The sequence below is a fragment of the Callorhinus ursinus genome, unplaced genomic scaffold (genome assembly GCF_003265705.2).
Source record: "Callorhinus ursinus isolate GAN/ISIS: 27379988/994484 unplaced genomic scaffold, GSC_fseal_2.0 scaffold35, whole genome shotgun sequence".
In the NCBI taxonomy this organism is placed as follows: Eukaryota; Metazoa; Chordata; class Mammalia; order Carnivora; family Otariidae; genus Callorhinus; species Callorhinus ursinus.
In genome coordinates, this window is record NW_027397097.1 from 2,553,809 (window position 1) to 2,571,941 (window position 18,133).

At 55.4% G+C, this 18,133-nt stretch overlaps 1 protein-coding gene across 7 annotated transcripts in view; it reads right to left on the reverse strand.

Moving 5' to 3' along the window:
- Nucleotides 1-16,115, reverse strand: part of ARAP1 (ArfGAP with RhoGAP domain, ankyrin repeat and PH domain 1) — a 62,429-nt gene extending 46,314 nt beyond the window's left edge. For 5 of the 7 annotated variants that reach the window (XR_012374495.1, XR_012374498.1, XR_012374496.1 and 2 more), the window contains exons 1-2: nucleotides 15,979-16,115; nucleotides 11,073-11,137 (exon numbers count right to left, since the gene is read on the reverse strand). The gene's annotated coding sequence lies outside the window, so the exon portion shown is untranslated. Of the gene's footprint in view, nucleotides 1-3,917; nucleotides 4,009-11,072; nucleotides 11,138-15,978 lie in introns of those variants that run through there. The other 2 variants (XM_025894215.2, XM_025894214.2) reach the window with 2 other exon arrangements.
- Nucleotides 16,116-18,133: the final 2,018 nt, after the last annotated feature.

Sequence of the window (18,133 nt, forward strand, 5' to 3'; positions counted from 1 at the left end):
AGATATTTATCTTAAGAAGACTCCACAGCTACTTCTCAGGATGGGGCTAAAGTAGGTATATGTTTCACAAGTATTTTTTTTTAAGATTTTATTTATTTGGGAGAGAGAGTGCACAAGCAGGTAGAGGGGCTGAGGCAGAGGGAAAAGCAGACTCCTCACTGAGCAGGGAGCCCCATGCAGACTTGATCCCAGGACCTGAGCTGAAGGCAGATGCTTAACCCATTGAGCCACTCAGGAGCCCCTTAAAGTATTTTAAAAATAAATTTTAGGGGGCGCCTGGGTGGCTCAGTTGGTTAAGCGACTGCCTTCGGCTCAGGTCATGATCCTGGAGTCCCAGGATTGAGTCCCACATCGGAGTCCCTGCTCAGCGGGGAGTCTGCTTCCCCCTCTGACCCTCTTCCCTCTCATGCTCTCTGTCTCTCATTCTCTCTCTCTCAAATAAATAAAATCTTTAAAAAAAATAAATTTTAGGTAATTAGTACTTCAGAAAGAATTGGCAAAGAACGGCAGTACTACTCAAATGACAATTTTTTTTAAAATAAAAGACATCCTAAATAGTCCTTATTATACACCAGGTACCTAAGCATTTTTTATTAACTTACTGAATCCTCACAGCAACCCTATGAGGTACACAGATCATAGCACAAGATGAAGAAACTGAGGCACAGAGAAGTTAAGTAATTTGCCCAAAGCCACACAGCTAGGAAGGGGCAGCTTGAATTAGACCTTAGATCTACTATGTCTAATCCAGTAACCAGCAGTAGCCATATATGGCCATAAGCACTGAAGATGTGGCCACATAACGAAGTGTGCTGTACAGAATACACACTGGATTTTGAAGATTTTTATCTCTCTTGTTTCTATGTATTATATGATGAAAGTATAATATTTTGGTTAGTTAGATTAAATACATTAAAATTAATTTAAAAAAATTTTTAATTGCACTTGTGGCTTGCATTTCATTTCTCCTGGATAGTCTTAACTCTGGATTCTTTTTTTTTTTTAATATTTATTTATTTTAGAGAGAGAGAGCACAATCGGGAGGGACAGAGGGAGAGGGAGAGAATCTCAAGCAGACTCAGTGCTGGGCACGGAGCCCGACACAGGCCCAATCTCATGACCATGAGATCACGACCTGAGCCAAAACCAAGAGTTGGATACTCAACAGACTATGCCACCCAGGTGCCCCCTAACTCTGGATTCTTAGCCACTCTGTTCCTGCCTCTCAAAAGTGATCATGAATACTAACTGAGCACCTGCTACAGCTCAGGCTCCATTCTAAAGACTCAACGTGGACTACTGATGGCCCCAACCACCCTACTGGAATGACCAGGGTTGGGAAACAGGAATTCACTTCCAACCCTAAGAAGGGGTCAGCCCCCTCCCGGGCCTCCCTCAAGTTCCTATTCCCGCACTAAAGACTTTAGCCCAAGGTCAGACTCAGGGATCCACCCTGACACCCCTCTAGGATGGCCTCATTCAAGGCTCTAGAAGCATAAGCCCGACCTCAGACCTGGACTGGCTCTCCAGGAAGCTCAGGCTAGAGGGGGGTCAGACACCATCCAGCCAGTGAAAACAGCCCACAGGGCCCTCACCAGGCTGAGGGTCAGGGAAGGCTTCCTGGAGGAGGCAGCTCCTTGAAAAAAAGAAGTTTGGAGCACTGCCCTGCTGAGCCATACTGGAGCCTGAGACAAAGAAGGAACTGGCAATACTGATCCTCTTTATTTAAAATTTTGGTATTTTATCTCGGATTTTTCTCATTAATTTTGATTTTTTAAAAATACGGCTTAAAAATATTATCTTGATTACTGAGCCTTTTGCCCACCCCTGCCCCTTACACTTTGTGCCCAAGGCAAGTGGCACACTCGCTATACACCAATCCTGGCCCCAGTTTGGAGATGTAAGCCCTCTAGCTGCTGTGACACGTCACTGAGTCTCTACCCCCAGGGAAGCAGGGACCCAGCAGAAGGCAGTGTCATCCTGTTGTGACAGCATGGCCACAAGCTGGGGGGTTCCCCTCCTCCCTTACCTCAAGGGCCCAGCTCAAGCCTCAACACCCCACCACCCCACCCTGCCCCGGCTTCTCCTGTCTCCCTCCAGCTCCCCTCTGCTGTGCCAACTAAGATCCCACCCCAGCTCGAAGCCACAAGTGCAGTCCCTTGTCATTCGACCTGCTCCAGCACTGACATTTACAAATGAAGAAACAACACCCACAGAGAGGAAGTGACTTGATGTAACCCAAGTCCCAGCCAGGCCCGGCTGGCCCAGGACTCCCTCCACGTTGCTTTTTGCACCAGGCACCAGCTTAGCATATGGGGCCCCTGAAAATGTCTGCTGACAATGAGTAAATGAGCCACACCCCCCCCACCTTCAGGTGCTGATTCCAGGTTGCCTTCTCCAGCAAGTCCTCCCTCACCACTGCCCTTGGGCTCCTAAACCTCGGAAGCTGAGCCCTGTAGTAGAGCGCTGCTCTCGATCTGTCTCTAGCTGTTCCATCCGTGGGGATCCACCCCACCTAACCCCTACCTGGCCTGGGGTATCCTCAGAGTCTGCACCCCTTATCCCCCCTGCCCTCCACAGTGGAGTCCAGGGCCTGGCTGGCCCAGGGTTCACTCAGTCCAGAGGTAAGAGTCATCCGGAATCACTAATCCTTGCCAGCCGGTCCTTCTTCAGGTCTGACCTGAGTCCCTCTTGCTGGCAGCAAAGCTTTCACCTTCTGTCCTCTGACTACCATTTCAACCCCCACCACAGTTTAAAATCTCATTGCCCCTTCTCTGTCCTAGCCCATAATCTCTCTTGCACCATACCCACCAGTCCAGCAGGAAGGCAGCCCAGAGCCTTAGCCAAAGGCAGACACACTCCCACTTCCTCTGCTTCCTAAGCGCCTGCTGCATGCCCTTGCCAGATTCCCGCCAGATTCCCGCCTTTATCTCACTTGTCCTCATCACAAACCCAAGGCCCGAGATTCTTGCCCCATTTCAGGGAAGCTGGGGGAGGTGGAAATGTGCCCAAGTCACTTCCTGGAGTCAACAGGGCCTTCAGAGGATGTGACTGCCCCTGTCAGTGCCAAGTCAGAGAGGCTTCCAGAGGGCACTCCTGAGCTGGGCTTTGAAGAAATGGGAGGTTGCACTTCCGGCCAGAGGGAACTGAGTGTGTAAGGCTCAGGGATAGGAAAGGACCCAGCAGATCCAGAGACGGGGTTATTTCAGTGGGGCAGGGACGAGGGGTGTGAGAGGACAGTAGTGACACCCCGACAGGTCTGGGAACTCCCACATGGGTGTGAGCCTCCTTTGTATTCTGATTTGCATGAGTGAGTCAGGCCTGAGTCAGGGCAGCCCCGAAGGTCCCAACTCCTTCCACATTCAGCTCTGAGCTCCCCTCAGCCAAGACCCTGCAGGCCCCACCCCCCGCCCCCCCGCCCCCCACAGGACTGCATCTTCAGGCCCCCTCTGCGCAGAGCTGTGCTCTGGGTTCAAGGGAAGGACCAGTGATGGGGGCACTGGAGGGAGAGGAAGGCAGGCCCAGGCTCCACACTGAGGCCACAGCTGCTGCACCACTCAACCCCTCCTCCCCTGCACGCTCTCCCCTCCCACCCCTGCACTGCCCCAAACAGGCTAGGCAGGGACCCTAGCACCCAGACCTCAGGAAACCCCTCAGAGCATCCCACACAGGAACCAAGAACAATACACATGCAACTTTAGCCAGGCCAGGTCTACAAACCACAACCTACCAGCACCACAAACTTAACACCTCACACAGCCTCTACGGACACACATCTTTCACACCACTCTGGCAGCCACACAGCATATCTGCCCCTCCACCACACACACCCCCTTCAGCCCCCACACTCCCTATGTCCAAATGCCCCCAGAGCCCCACGATGCCCACTACCCCCCAACCCAATCACCAGGTGATACCTATGGGCAGGGCCGCATTTGATCCACCACCTTTCTGGGTGTTCTCAGGACTCCGTGAAGCAGGCAAGGGGCCTTGGAGACACTTCCCTTAGATATGAGGAACTAGGTGGGGGCTGGGCTCCCGGCCCAGAGGGTGCAGAAGTGGCCCCACCCGCTGCAGCAGCTATTTCCCTCCAGCCCAGCTAGGCAAAGGCAGCAGGTGCAGCCCTCAGGCAGGCAGCTGATTGATCCCTGGGCCAAGGAGCCTACTTTGTTTCTCTCAGGGATGGGGGCGGGGGGCACTGCATACTGGACCCAAAGAATTATACCAGAGTCTCCTGCCTTGCTGCAGCTCCGAATCTCTGCCCCATCACTTGCCCTGGCACCAGATTTCTGCCCAGCCCATCCATGGTGTGACCCGTCCTCTGGGGTCCTCTGAGGAGCAGCCCTCAGGACAATGAGGACTAAGTTGGGGCCCCAGCAGCTGGATGTATGAAGAGCTGCCTCAGTCCCCTGGTGGGGAGCTGGGGGCCACTGGTGAGTCCCTAGGGCTCCAGGTCAGGGCCCTTTCCCCCCAGGATGCAAGGCAAGTCCGGGTCCCAGTCCTGGCTCCATCATTTCTTGCCTGAAGTGCTGGGAAAGTCTTGTCACATTTTGAGCCTCAGTTTCCCCCTCCATAAAGCAGAGCTGTCACCCAGATGACTATGACACGTCACCATGTATGTACTAGAGACCACACTCACTCGTCATCTGCTCACTCCTCTGCTGCGAAGACAGACACTTCCTGTTCCTTAGTCCCAAGGCCTTGGCCGGTCCTGACCAGAGGGGCCCTTGGTGCTGGCCTTGTAGCCAGGCTCTAGTCTAAACCCCGCAGCACTCTGGAGCTCTCCATTACCCCAGCCCCCAATGACTATCACACCCTGCCTCCAGCCACGTCCCCCTGCAGGGCTCTAGACTGGATACCCCACTGCCCCCTGGACCTCTGTCTGGGTGGCCCCAGGCACTGCACATTCCCCACCCCACCATGCACTCTCCAGGGACAGCAAGGCTACCTCCAACCTAGGTGGGGCCTTTGAGCAAATTAGAAAAAAATGCCTCTTCCTTCAGGAGCCCCACAGCAGGACCTGCAGCTCAGCAAAGAGGACAGGCTAGGTTTCAGGATCCCTTCTCCCAGCTCTCACCTCACCCCCTCCTAACCAGATACCCTTGGACAGTGCACAACACGCACATCGCACACAGTGGACCTGGTGAGAGGTAGGCCATTTTAATAAGCCCCTTGGGGGTAGCCAGTTGAGCATCACTGTACAAAAATATAAAACCAGTTTTATTCATGCCCATGGTGCATTAAAGACTAGGGGACAGTAAACATCCCTCAGCTCAATTTCAGGCCTAGCCCTAACACCCACCCCAATCTTGAAAGACTATCACTTTCTACAACCTTCATGTCTGTACTGTTTAAAGTTTTTATGATTGTGTATCACTTTTATAATAAGAAGACAAAATGATAAAAGTCTCTTAAGTCTATTAGAATTGAGTTTGTCCCAGTATGTTCCTCAAAACCATTATTAAAAAGTACCCTTATGATTTTAAATGTAACATGAGTAGACGACTAAGAGGACAGTTATAAAAGAAGCTGATTTCCTGGGCCATCTGGACTGGAGAATGAGAAACTGAGACCCAAAGCTCCCTCCCTCCCTCCCACCATGTTCTTATCCTCCCCAAGGTCTAAAACACAGCCTAGCAGATAAGGACAGGAAGGCCGGCAGCAGAGTGCAGCCCAGGGACTTTCAAATGGGAAATGCACTGAGGTCCATTAGTAAACATGAGACTTCAGAGTCCTGTGGTTTGTCCTCTACACAGCATCTGACCCCATCCTAGCCCTGACCGTCACCCACGTTTCCCCAAACCCCACCGGGGGCCCCCTCATGCCCAAGCCCCACCCTGGAGAGGGTCAGCTAGGAAGGAAGGTATGGAATCAAGTGTGACTATCTGGAGTACCTACTTGCAAATTAATGAAACTGAAAGTTAAATGATTTGGGGCTTAGGCCTTGTCAAAGTCTGTGACATTCGAATCCCCCTTGGCCAAGCATGTACTCCCACCTTCAAACAGATCACTCAGGATCACTCTGGGCCATTCCCTCCCATTTCCCCTGAGCCTCCTCATTACCTTATTTTGACACACACCTCCCTCTCCATCCCCACTGCGCCCATCCACTCCAGTCTCCCCGGCAGGCCTGGATCTCGGGACCTCCTCCCTGCTTCCCGCTCTTGCCCCACCTTTAGCCAGCACACCATTCAGCCTACCCGTAACTGCCCCCAAGGCAGAGCCCCTCACCTAACCCTAACCACGTAGCCCTGACCCACACCCAACTTCCCTGTGCCCCAGCCCTTCACTGCTCAGGCACAGCACCTGAGGAGACCTGGGACACTCCCAGCAGGAGCACACGGGGCTCTGGTCTGGTTCCCTGACCTCAGGCACAGACAGTCCTCTCCTGAGCTGGGGGCTCCCCAGGTAGGATAAGGCCAGGGGTGCTACAGGGTTACTCCAGGAAGATCCTCCTCTGTGTTCACTGCCCCATACAGCGGGGCAGGGCAGGGACGGGGCGGGGGGGGGGGCTCTTAACACTATAAATGAGGCAGAAACAGGAAGAAACTGGGCTGACCACATGGTGGATGGGAGCGCACAGGGCTGACAATAGGTTCCCAGGCGGCAGGAGTGGGCAGAACCAGAGTCACATGTTGGGACCCTCAGAGGGGTTGAGGGCTAGCCCTGGCCCTGGCCTGGGAGAGGGACAGAAGGCTGCTTGATCCCATGCTCTCTGAGCTGCCCCAGAACCTGATGTGCCTACCCACCCAGGAAGAGAGACTAGGCTCCCCTGCACCTGAGAACTAGCAGCCCAGGAGAATAGAAACCCGAACTTCCCTCTCCCTAGGTGGCCCCGGGAATGGAGAAGCCCAAAGATAAGCAGACCCCTTGCTGCTGGCACCTGAAAGGGGTAAGCTGCCTGTCTGGATGGGGTGGAGGGGACCAGACTGGCAGGGCGGGTGCTGGAAAGGAGAGAGAGAGACCGGGTACCAGCCTCACAGGCTATGGCCTCCACTGTGATGTGTTATCTCAGCCTCCCCAGCTATAGAGCCAGACAGAAGACGGGAAGCCTCCCTGACTCGGCCTCTCCTCTCCAACTCACGGAGAACACTCTAACCCACTTATCCAACCAGGCCATCCCTGCCTAAAACAACAAAAGGTGGTGATTATGAAGTGCTTACCATCTACCAGGCGCTGTGCTAAACACAGTGTGTGGATTGTTTTATACCAACCTCATGACAGTCTAGAAAGTGAGTGGTTTTAGCCCACCTTACAGATGAGAAAGAAACTAAGCCTCAGAGAGGTTAAGTAACCTGCTTAAAATAACACAGGAGCCAGCATCTGACCCAAGGGCTGCCCGGGCCCCTCTTTCTATTCCATCTCCTCAGAGGGGACAGTGCAGAGAAAGGCAGAGAGCAGGGAGGACACGGAGGGGCTGGGTGGGCAAGAGAGAGGGAGCATGAGTGCAGGCTGAGAAGGGCCTTGAAGGCTAATGCTAAGATACCTGCCCTTACTGTTCAGACAGCTGGAAGCCATGAAGGCAGCAGGGCACTTCCGGGATGGATCACAGGGCAGCAGGTGGGCGGGCGGGCGGGTGCACAGGGGTGCCCAGCTGCTAGGAGACTTGGGAATTCACATAATCTCTGAGTCTCCAGTTCACCATCTGCACAATGAGGATTACGACAGTTCTACCATGCAGACTTGTAAGGAATAAATGCATGCCTTCAAAACCCAGCCCAAATCTGACCGGTTCTCACTCCCCAGAGAATTCCCACCTCCCTCAGACGAAACGCCAAAGCCAGGACATGGCTGGCCAGGCTGCACGGTCTGCCCCCACTGTCTCTGTCTCCTTGCTGTTACTCCAACCCACTCTGTGTGCTCTAACCTCAGAGCTGGGCACTGGAGCTCCTCTGCCTGGAATACTCTTCCACCCATCTGATGACTCACTCCCACACTTTTTCCAGCACTTTCTCAGAGGCAAGGCCTTCCTTCCCTGAACACTCTACCTAAAAATGTGCCCCCCGTGAGTCCCTGACTCTGTGTCGTTTTTCAGCTTATCACTGTTGGGTTACATACTCGGATGCCACGTACCACTGTTGGGTTACACTACTGCATTACACATTTGTTCATTGTCAGTCCCCTCAACCAGAGGACAGGAGCACTGTCTCATTCATAGCCCTATGCCCAGTAGCCAGAAGTGGCTGGCCCCTGGAGGAATGGATGAATGGACGTCCACAAAGGCCTGGCTCACCTCAGTCAGGAGCTTGGGACAGGGGCCTGCGACACGGGTAGGGAGAGGGATGGTTGGACAAGGTGTCCAACAAGGTGTCAAGGTTCAGACTGGAGTTCTAGGAGTCAAAGATTCAACTCCGAGGTTCCTTGGCCCTCTCTGTGGTTGGGCTTGCCCCTTCTCTGCACCTGAAGCTGCCACAGCCACTTCCTGCTGTGCTGGCCTAATAAACCCCACTCAGGGAGCCCTCACCCACACAGAGGAAGTGCTGACTCTCAGACCGCCACCCCCCCCCCCACCTTGCTGCCCACCTGGAGCAGGTCAGAGCCAGCCCAGACTTCCAGGAGTCTCTGAGACCAGCCCTGCCCCCTCTGCCCTGCCTACCCCTTCCATGACTCTCTATTACCCCATGGGGTTCAAAGGGCCTCCACCCTCTGGCTCCTGTCACTCACTCCTCTCCCATCTCGCTCCCTCCACTCCCACTGCCTGACACTTGACCTCCAGGTCTTTGCTTATACCCTTCCCTCTGCCTAGAACATCATTCTCTCCCTTGCTCTTCAAGGTAGAGCTTCAAGTGCACTTGAAGTTCAAGTGTCAACTTCAAGGGTCACCTGCTCCAGGAAGCAGTCTGTGACTTGTATGACCACGGCCCTGATCACACTGGGATGTCACTATCTGTGAGTTTCTCCTCACAGACTTGGCTGGGTGCTTCTTGAAAGCAGGACCAGGGTCTGATTCTCCTGCATCCAGCCTGAGGTTGGCAGACAGTGAAAATCTGCTGATTGAATGAACATCTCCCAATTTTATACATGGAAATTTAGTGCCCGGGCAAGTGATGACTTGTCCAAGGTCACACTGCAATCAGTGGCCGGAATGTGGCTAGAACCTGACCTCTGGCTTCCTAGATCAGGCACCTCCCATTCCCCTAGTGCCCACCCAGTTACAGCTCTAGTCTCCTGCCTGCCAGAACCCAGGCCTGCCTTCCCCCAGCGCTCCACACCCACCAACTACCTGCTCCTTAGGCACTGGGCACCCAGAGAGGTGCAACAAACCAAACTAACCACGGCCACAGGACAAGTCAGCACTAGGACCCAGGATGCCCAGACTGGACTCCCTTCCACTAGCCTGTTCCTTGGAAGAAGTGGGAGGGACCAGTCCCTTCAGGTGACCTCAGAGATACCGTAGCAACCCCTGCCCCCCTGCCCCAACTTGGGCTAGGCAGGCCCAGCACCGAGAAATGTGGGTTTTCAGGTCACTGGCAATAGAGGCAAATGAGTGTCCTGGTTCATGTCCCAAAACAGAAACTGGAACAGAACCACTAGAACAACTAGATGCTCCCTGGATCTTTGGCCTCCCTCCCTAGGCTTAGTACATCTGATTGCAGTGTGACCTTGGACAATCTTCAAAGCTGAGGAGACAGAAGGGGGAGGAAGAGCCCTAGCCTGAGGGGAGACGTAGGCCTTTAGCTGAGGCTCCGGCACCCCTTCAGCAAGCAAGACAGACCCCACCCCGAAGCTGGCCTCTTGTCATCTGGCAAAGCCTCGTCCCCAACCCTGCTATCCGAAGGGCCTTTTTCCCCCACCAGGCTAGGGTTGGCTCTGGGAACAAACTCTGCCATTTCAGCTGCAGACTCACAGTGGCCTGCCTAGATGAAGGTCCCTGCTCAAATGGATAAAGCCTCACCTAGCTCACACATCAAGGAGTGCAACGCCCAGCACCTCCTACCCCAATCCACTGGGATGCTGAATGCTGATCACACCTGCACGAAGGCGAAATCACAGGTCCTCCAAGGATGCGTCTGGGCCCAACAGCACCCACGGACACATGCACGGTGCCTGCCCAGAGGGATACGGAGCAGGAAGGAGATGGGAAGCACAACCCAGGAAGGAACACACCCAGCCAGGAAGTCTCCAAGGATGAAAACACTTCTCTCAGGGGAGGGAACAGGCCACCTTCCCACAAGGCGGCTCCCACTCTCATGCCCAAGGCCCTCTGAGGGCAGCTGCTGTGCCCATAGGCCCAGAGGGGCACCAGAAGGAGTGGGTGACGGTGGCAGCATTGCAAAATATTCAAAGGCCCTGAGCCAAGGCCCAACCTCCCTGCCCCCTGAGGAGGGGCAGTGCCTCCCTTAGGGCTCCCAGGCTCAGGTCTCTGTCCACCAGGCTGTCGCGGCCCTTGAGCCTGGCTCTGATCCTCCAAGACTGGACCTGGGCCTGCTGAGCCACATTCCATGTTGGCCCTGGGAGGAGCTGGCTCACCCATCAGCATGACCCAGACCTTGCTCTGTGACCCAGCCAGCCATCAGGCCTCCCTGGGCCTCCCCTCAACCCCATCCTGGTATCCAGGATGACAGCCCCACCGCCAGCAAATGAAGAGGATGCCTGACCTCTTTCTGTTCCCTCCCCGTTCCCCACCAAGATGGCTATCTCTTCTGCTACCACCTAGTCCCTTCCAGGGTCTGGTTCTCAGATTTCTTGAAAGGCGACAGCTGGGTGCTCATGCTGGGGATGGGGGTGCAGAGAGCACACAGAGCCTGGAGGCCGGCTGTACCACTGACCCCCAGAAGCAGTTCTGAGAAGCTCCAGGCCTTGTCTGTCTGGCACCAGCCAGCCAAGGTGTGGCACAGGACTCAGCCTCAACTCAGAGGTTACCCAGCCCAATTCGAGGCTTTGCAGGCTCTTGGAACCCAGAATTTTAGAAATTTAGAAGCTGGGAATCACCAGCACACGAAACCCTGATATCCTTGAATCCCCAATGCCTAGAATCTCAGACTCAGAATCCTAAAATCCTAGCTGCTCAATGTGGGGAGAGGGTGGGTGGGAAGAGAGAGGAGTGGAGAAGGCCCCCTACCCCACCTTACCTGCTCTGTTTGATTCGTTCCTGTCCTGATGTGTCCACACCTAGGGACTGGGGTGGAAGCTGCCTCTGTAAAGATCAAGGGAAGCTGAGTTCAGAGCCCTGGCCCTGGCATCGCGGAGGAAAGGAGGAGAGGGGAGAAGAGAATGCCAGGAGCAAGGCAGTGCCCTCTGGGGCAGTAGGGAAGGAGGCAAAGGAGACCCAGGCATATGGGGTAGCAAGATGCAGTGGCAGCTCCCCGGTCCTGGGGGCTGTCCCACTCCAGTACCGGCCCGGCCAGAAGGAAGTAGGGCCAGGCCAGACTTCCCCAGGAAGAAAGATGTTAGTTCCTTGCCATGGGAGTGGTCATGAGAGGTCCCAATCCTCCTCTCTCTCCCCCTTGCCCTCACAACAATGAAGGTAATAAGGAGGACGAAGATTTTGCTACATTCCTCCCTGCTGTGGTCGGGGGGAGAGGGTGGCCTCTCTGACCTCTGAATCCTCCTCTGAACCCCTCTGGCACTGAGCACCACACTCTTGACCATAGCTGGTCCCTGCTTCTTGGCCTCGCGGCTCTGGAACTATGTTCCCTGAGTTTGTTCGTTCAGTCACTGACATCTGGCTGGTCCACATCCCAGGCACCGTAAGAGGACTCAGTTTGGGCAGGGAGAAAGACTCGGGCCCTGTGAGAAGGCAGGTGGGCAGTGTCTGAGGGAAGTCAGGGCTTCAGAAGCCCAGGAGGCCCTGACCAGGCCCCAGGCAGGGAGGTGGCGTGCAGGCCTCAGAGCCTCCGCCTGGGTGTCGGTTCCAGCTCTCCCTTTCCGCGGCTGAGGGACCACAGGCAAGTCCCTTGGCTTCTGCTCACCTCAGTCTCCTCATCAGCAAAACAGGGCCCAGGAGAGCCGTTGTATTTAACAAAGCCCAGAGCAGACAGGACGGGACGAGAGCAGCGAGCAGACCTCCAAGAGGTGCTTGTCCCCATGGGGGGCTCAGAACTTGACAGCAGTCAGTCCCGTCTACAAGCAGGATGCCCGTGCAGGCCCGCCATCCCCACAGCTGGCTGCCAGCAACGCCACTTGACCATGTGGCCCTCCACGCCCTGCCCACCACTCCAGACTGGGAGTTCTCAGGGTAGAGCAGGGTTTGGATCTCCTCCGCCTGCAGTTGTCTCCCAGTGCTCAGAGTTCTCACTGTGAGGAGGGAGAGATTCAGACTCCCAGCTCTTCCCTGTAATGGGTGATCTTAGGCAAATCACTTCACCTTTCTGGGCCTGTCTCCTCAGTAAAATGGGAATGGTACCTACCCCACCAGACTATTGTTGAGGATTAAATCAGTCCAAAAAAAAAATGCTTCCACAGTGCCTGGCACATAGTAAGCTTCCAAGAAACAGTAGCTACTGCCACTACTACTACTACTGTTAAATAATAATGTTGTTACTGAACTGGCCACTGAATTCCATATCCCCTCCCAGCCAGTCGGACTGTCCCAATGGTCTGGAGCAGATGTCCTGAGTATAGGACAGATCTTTTCCCTTCTCAACTATGTTCCAAAGGCTGAGACAGAGGAAAAACTCCACAGGAAGGTCACGTGGAAGACCAACCAGGCACTGTACCCGCAGCCCCAGGCCGTCCCTGACACCTGGGGGTCATCAGCCTCTTTGGGCTGTCCTCCCCAGGGCCCTCATCAGAATGTACAGGTCTGGGGGCCTGATGAGGGCAGGGGTAAGGGGACACGATGTCCTCTCTGATCAGGGCTGGGGGGACTGCTGTTGAGTTAGCGGCAGGGCCTGAGCTCTGTGGGCAGGGTACTTGTAGGGGATCTCTGAGGGCCCCTCGTATCTTCCTGCTGTTCAGATCCTTGGAGTAACCCCCTTAGCACAGAACCCCTTCCTGAAATATGAAACACCCCTCTGTGCAGGGCCATGAAGGGGGCTGAGGCCAGCCAGACTGAGACCAGAGGAGGGGGTGAGAGGGCCCACCCAAGGGTCTGGACTCTACCCGTCAGGGAGGGCTGGGTCTGCTTGGCTGGGGTCACACTCTGCTCAAGGCTGCCTTGGCCACCACCCAAGGGCAAGCCCCTCACTGAGTGGACCCTGGACTGAGCTCAAGGGGTAAGGTCAAGCTGGGGGAGGGGAAATCAAGCAGAAGGAGGCAAAGGAACACCTGCCTAATCCTGCCTCTACCACTTATTTGCTGTTTAGGGAGGACGAAAGTGGTTAACATACATAAAAGTGCCTACACCAGTGCTATGTGCCTATTACTAACATCTTTCTCATGGATGTGATTACTCAGCTTTCTGAGGTTGTTCCCCCCCCATGTTACTGGGTGGTGATCCCCATCTCATGGAATGATATGAAGTTAAATAAAGTGCAAATGTACAGCGTCAGGCACACGATAGGAGCTCAAGTCAAATAGAGCTCCCTCCCTTTCCCTCTTCTTACTCCAAGAGGGCCCAGACTAGGGGTCGGATCAGTCCTGACCCCCACCCACCAGAGCTCGCTGTCTGATCCTGGTCTGATCTCTGGCTCTTGGCCTCAGTCTCCCCATCTGTGAAAAAAGTTTTTGGGCCAAGTGGTATCTGAGTGTCCATGACCATATCTATTCCAGTCTCCCTCCCACCTCCATTCCCAACTCCTGCCCTGCTGCATCCCTCCTGCTGCAACAGAACCCGTGGGAGCCTAAAGTTGGGTGGAGGGGACAGCTGGTGAGCAAGGGGTATGCGGCCTCAAGCAACCCAAGGCCCACCCCAGGCTCCCAAGGGTTAAGATCCAGAGTGAAGGGCGGGAGGGAGGGGGAGGGGGTGCTCAGCAGGGTCAGCACTGGACAGGCGGGCCTACAGCCCAGGGCCTGCCTCCCCTTCCCCCACCCTGGGAACAGAGGCTACTTGTTTGGGCATCAGCTGGCTGGCTTTGAGCTTGGCTAAAGGAAGAGTGGGGTGGGGAGGGGAGAGGCCCCAGAGAATAGAGGGAACTCCCCTCTCTTTAGCCGATGCCCTAGTCTTAGTCCTAGGCTAGTCCACCACTTGCCCCTAGGACTCTCAGAGGCCCCTTACCCCTCTGAACTGACCCCTTCCCTCCAGGTTCTCTCTTTCCTTCATTCAAACACTCATTGCAGAGGTTAAGATTTACACTCAGGCCCAATTCTTGCCCCAGCAGTCTCTCTCTCGAGCATGAGACCAGGGGTTATCAGCCCATCCTACAGATGGGGAAACGGAGGCTCTGAGAAGTGTGGGGACTTGCAGAGTCACATGTTTGATGGCTGCACAGGGACTACCCCAAGTCCCGCTCTGCAGGCTCTTCCCCACAGAGCTCCAAGGAGACCTTTCTCAAGCTGTGCCACTATGAAGGACTGAAAGGCGAGGCATGGAGAAGCAATAGGCAACCCACCTGTGAGGTCCCAAAGGACCTAGAAGATTTTTTTTTTTTTTTTTTTTTTTTTTTGGGGGGGGATATCTGGAGAGGGAGGGTGGGTAAGACAAGCAACCTGCACAAAGGGCTGAGGTTTCAGGTACAGAAAAGCCTGACTGGAGCCTGAGAGGCGGTGGGGGTGTGGCTGGGGCAATGAAGCGTGGGGGCAACGTGGGCCCCAGGTTGCCTCTGCCACACCACCAGTTGTCAGGACTGTGCCTGGAACGACCCCCTTTTGCCCGACTCCTGTGAGCAAGTGGTGAATGAGGAGGCAAGGTCCCCCAAGCCAGGATCTGGACAATCCCCAACCAGCCATGGGACACATGGGGACAAATTCTTGTTATACCCTGCCCCAGCTACCCCTTCCAGCCAGACCCATCGCCTCAAATATACCACGAAAATTTCTGCCTTTGCACAAGCTGTGCTGTCCTCTGGAGGGTCCTTATCCTTGCTAATTGCCACTTCACTGCCAAGGCACATTCCAGTCATCTCCTTCTCCCTGGGCCTTCAAGAGTCCCAGTCCCTGATTCTATCTCAGTACCTGTCTGCACTTGTCTTCCAGATTCTGCTGGGATCTTTCTACCCTGTAATGAGCTTCTGGGAGGTCTCCCCTAACCTGGGCACGCTCTGCTTTCCAAGGACAGACATCCTGGGTGCCTCAGTCTGGACCTTAGTGCTCAGCACACAGTCAGATCCTACCTGAATACCTCCACAAATCTGTACCACCCTGCAGCAACTCCCCGCCCCCCGCCCAGCCCCTGCCCTGCAACCAAGCCTGGGGATCCAGGAAAGCTCCCCAGGACAAGAGCTTTGGGGGAGGTAAATGCATATGCCAGATACTGTGATCGCTCCTGATCAGAGTTCCCCAACACCAAAAACCACCCTTGGAGATCTTGGACCAAACGCCCACCCCATGCCCCCTAGGCTGCACTCCAAGCCTGCTCTCTCCAGTGCCAATAACCCACTCCCGGCTTGACCCCATTCAGTGAACACACACCTCCCCTTTCCAGCAACTGGGCCAGGTAGGGGCTCTTGGGAGGCCATGCCCCCGTTTCCTGGTGGGGAATTGAGGCACAGAGACCGGAAGTAGTCTGCCCAAGGTCACTGGAGCCCCAGGTCCAGGGCAAAGGGTCATATGAAAGTGCAGAACTGTAAGGGTCTCCGCGGTTAACGAGGTGGGAGCCTTCATTTCACAGATGAGAAGAGCAAGGCAGCCGAGGGCGGGCTGGTTCCGGCTCCTGGGAACCTTCATGCCAAAGGACTAAGAGCTGGAAGCCCCCCTGACCCGCCGGTTCGCCCTCCTCCCTACCGACTCTGGCCCGACCGCACATCCTCAGGTGGTGACCCTCATCCCCATCACCAGACGAGAGAGCAGACAACTACCCCCAGGAGAAACGCCCGCGGAAGTAGGCGCCGGGCGCACACCGGCGCGCGGCCTTGGCGTTCCCTTCTGCGAAATGGGGAAACTCTGGTCAACACCTGGCGAAGGGGTGGCGGGCGGGGAGGTCCCGGCAGCCTCACTTACCTGTTCTGAGCAAAGACTCCACGCGGGGACGCGGGGACCCGGGGTCCCGGCGCTGCCACTGACTCACGCCGCAGTAGTCAACTCGCGGCCAGAGGCCGGGCGCGCCCACCCCGCCGGGTGCTTCCGCCCGCCCCACGTGACGCCCCGGGGAGGGGAGGACCGGAGGGGCAGGGACCCGCCCCCTGCTCCGCCCCGCCTAGTCGCGGTCTCTGAGTCTGCGGGCCTGACCCGCCTAGCGGACCGGTGGGTCTGTGCGTCTCCCCTGCCCCTCTCGTTACTTGCAGGTCCGTCGCCATCTCTTGAGGTTCAGATCTACCTCCACCGCTCCACCCGCTGAGTCTCCATCTCTTCCTGACTCTCCCAGCCTCTTGCCACCCTTCTCCTGGTGACTCTTACCCCCCCCGGGGGGGGGGCGGGGAATGAGCCACACAACACTCCCAAACCCCCTCCCGCCCCAGGGGCCCAGACCCCCCGGGTGGAAAGAGGCAGTTGGAGGCAGGACGACCTAGGTCCCTAACCTTCTTCTCCTGGAAGTCCTTCCCCACCTCATTCTCGGAGGATATCCCACTTCCCTCTCTGGGCCCACATACCCCAGGGGCAGGGTGGTGGGGAAGAGTCCTACCCAAAGGGCTCGAGGATCCCTTGGCAGAAGGCTGCATACAGCCTGAGGTCCTGGCACCAAGACACCTTCACTGGCTGAGATTGGGGAGATGTCTGCCCATCCTGCCAGCACATACACAGATAAGGGCCCTGGGTTTGGCAGGAATTCCTGGGTCCTGCGTCCCTGTCACCTCTGGGACCAGCCCAGTCAAGAGACCCTAATTTCTCTGTGCTTCTATTTCTCCAAATGTTCAATGGAGATATTTGAAAGAACAGCTCTCACCAGGATGGGGCATGGGGGTTGACCCTGAGATTAGGAGTCATTAATCTGAGCACCTACTACTACATGCCAGGCCTGGTGCTGGGCAACTTATTCCTTTTATCTGAATCCTCATACCTCTCCTTGAAGGCAAAAATCATCACCCCAGGTTAGGGATTAGAATATGAAGCTCCAAGAAGATCCAGGACTTGTCCAAAGTTACAAAGCCAGTATTGGGCAAGCCTGGGATCGGAACCCAAGTTTTGGTGAGTTATAGAATCTGCTGCCTACCCTCCACTGGACATCCACCTTGCCCCTCTAGAAAAGAGGCAACTCCAAGTAGACTATATCTTCCTGATAAGGCTAAGGCAAGTCACTTTCCAGGAGGGGAGGACAGGGCCAAACCTTGGAGAGCACTTCCCAGCCCCAAATTCATATGGGGTGCAAAAACACTAGAGAGGGGTAGAGCACAGAGCCCTCCTCCTCCCAACCTGATACAGGGGTGTCCCTCAGGCAGCAGAGAGTACCTGGAGGTCACCAAGAACAAGGGAGATTCAGGCACCCCTCTAGATCTCAAAGCCTAGACTTCAAAACAGCCAGGTGGAACACAGTACCAGGGGACTGGCATCTAACCACTTGCAAAGGACTGGGAGCCCAACCTTTTCTGTTAACACAGGCCTGAGGTCTTTAAAGTGACCTAGGGAAGTCTTGAATCACAGGACCTGGTCCCTCCACTGCACTGGAGTCTGACGACCCTCATTGCAACCGCCCACTTTCCTCCTCCAGAACATGCTGTCCCCAGTCTTCATTCTGAGGCCCACAGCCATGTGGTCTGAGCAGCAGGAACCTCTCCCCTTTCCTTCCATGATGACTGGAGAGCGTCAGACCCTCCACTTCCGCAGCTTGTACTCACATGGTAGAACCTCACCCTCTGACCCCTGACCCGAGGCCACTGGCCAGACCTACTTCTCTTAGAGCAGTGAAAGATGGCCAAAGAGCCTGGAGCAAACGGCAGAAGGAACAGGCAACAAGGACGGGTGAATGGATGAGGGAACTAATGAAAAGACAGAGGAGAAGAGAACACACTATGGGCAGGAGGCAGGGGTGAGATGACCTGACATACCGCCCCCCACCAGCTACACATGGGGAAATGAGGAGTTGCCTAAAGGGGCAAAGGCCAGGTAATCAATAATGAAATTAACAAAATGAACTCTAGGACATGGGGATTAAGGGCAGCGGCAGACGGTGGTCGTGCCCCAGGGAGGTGGGAAGCAGGCACAGTGACGAGCCGGCCGA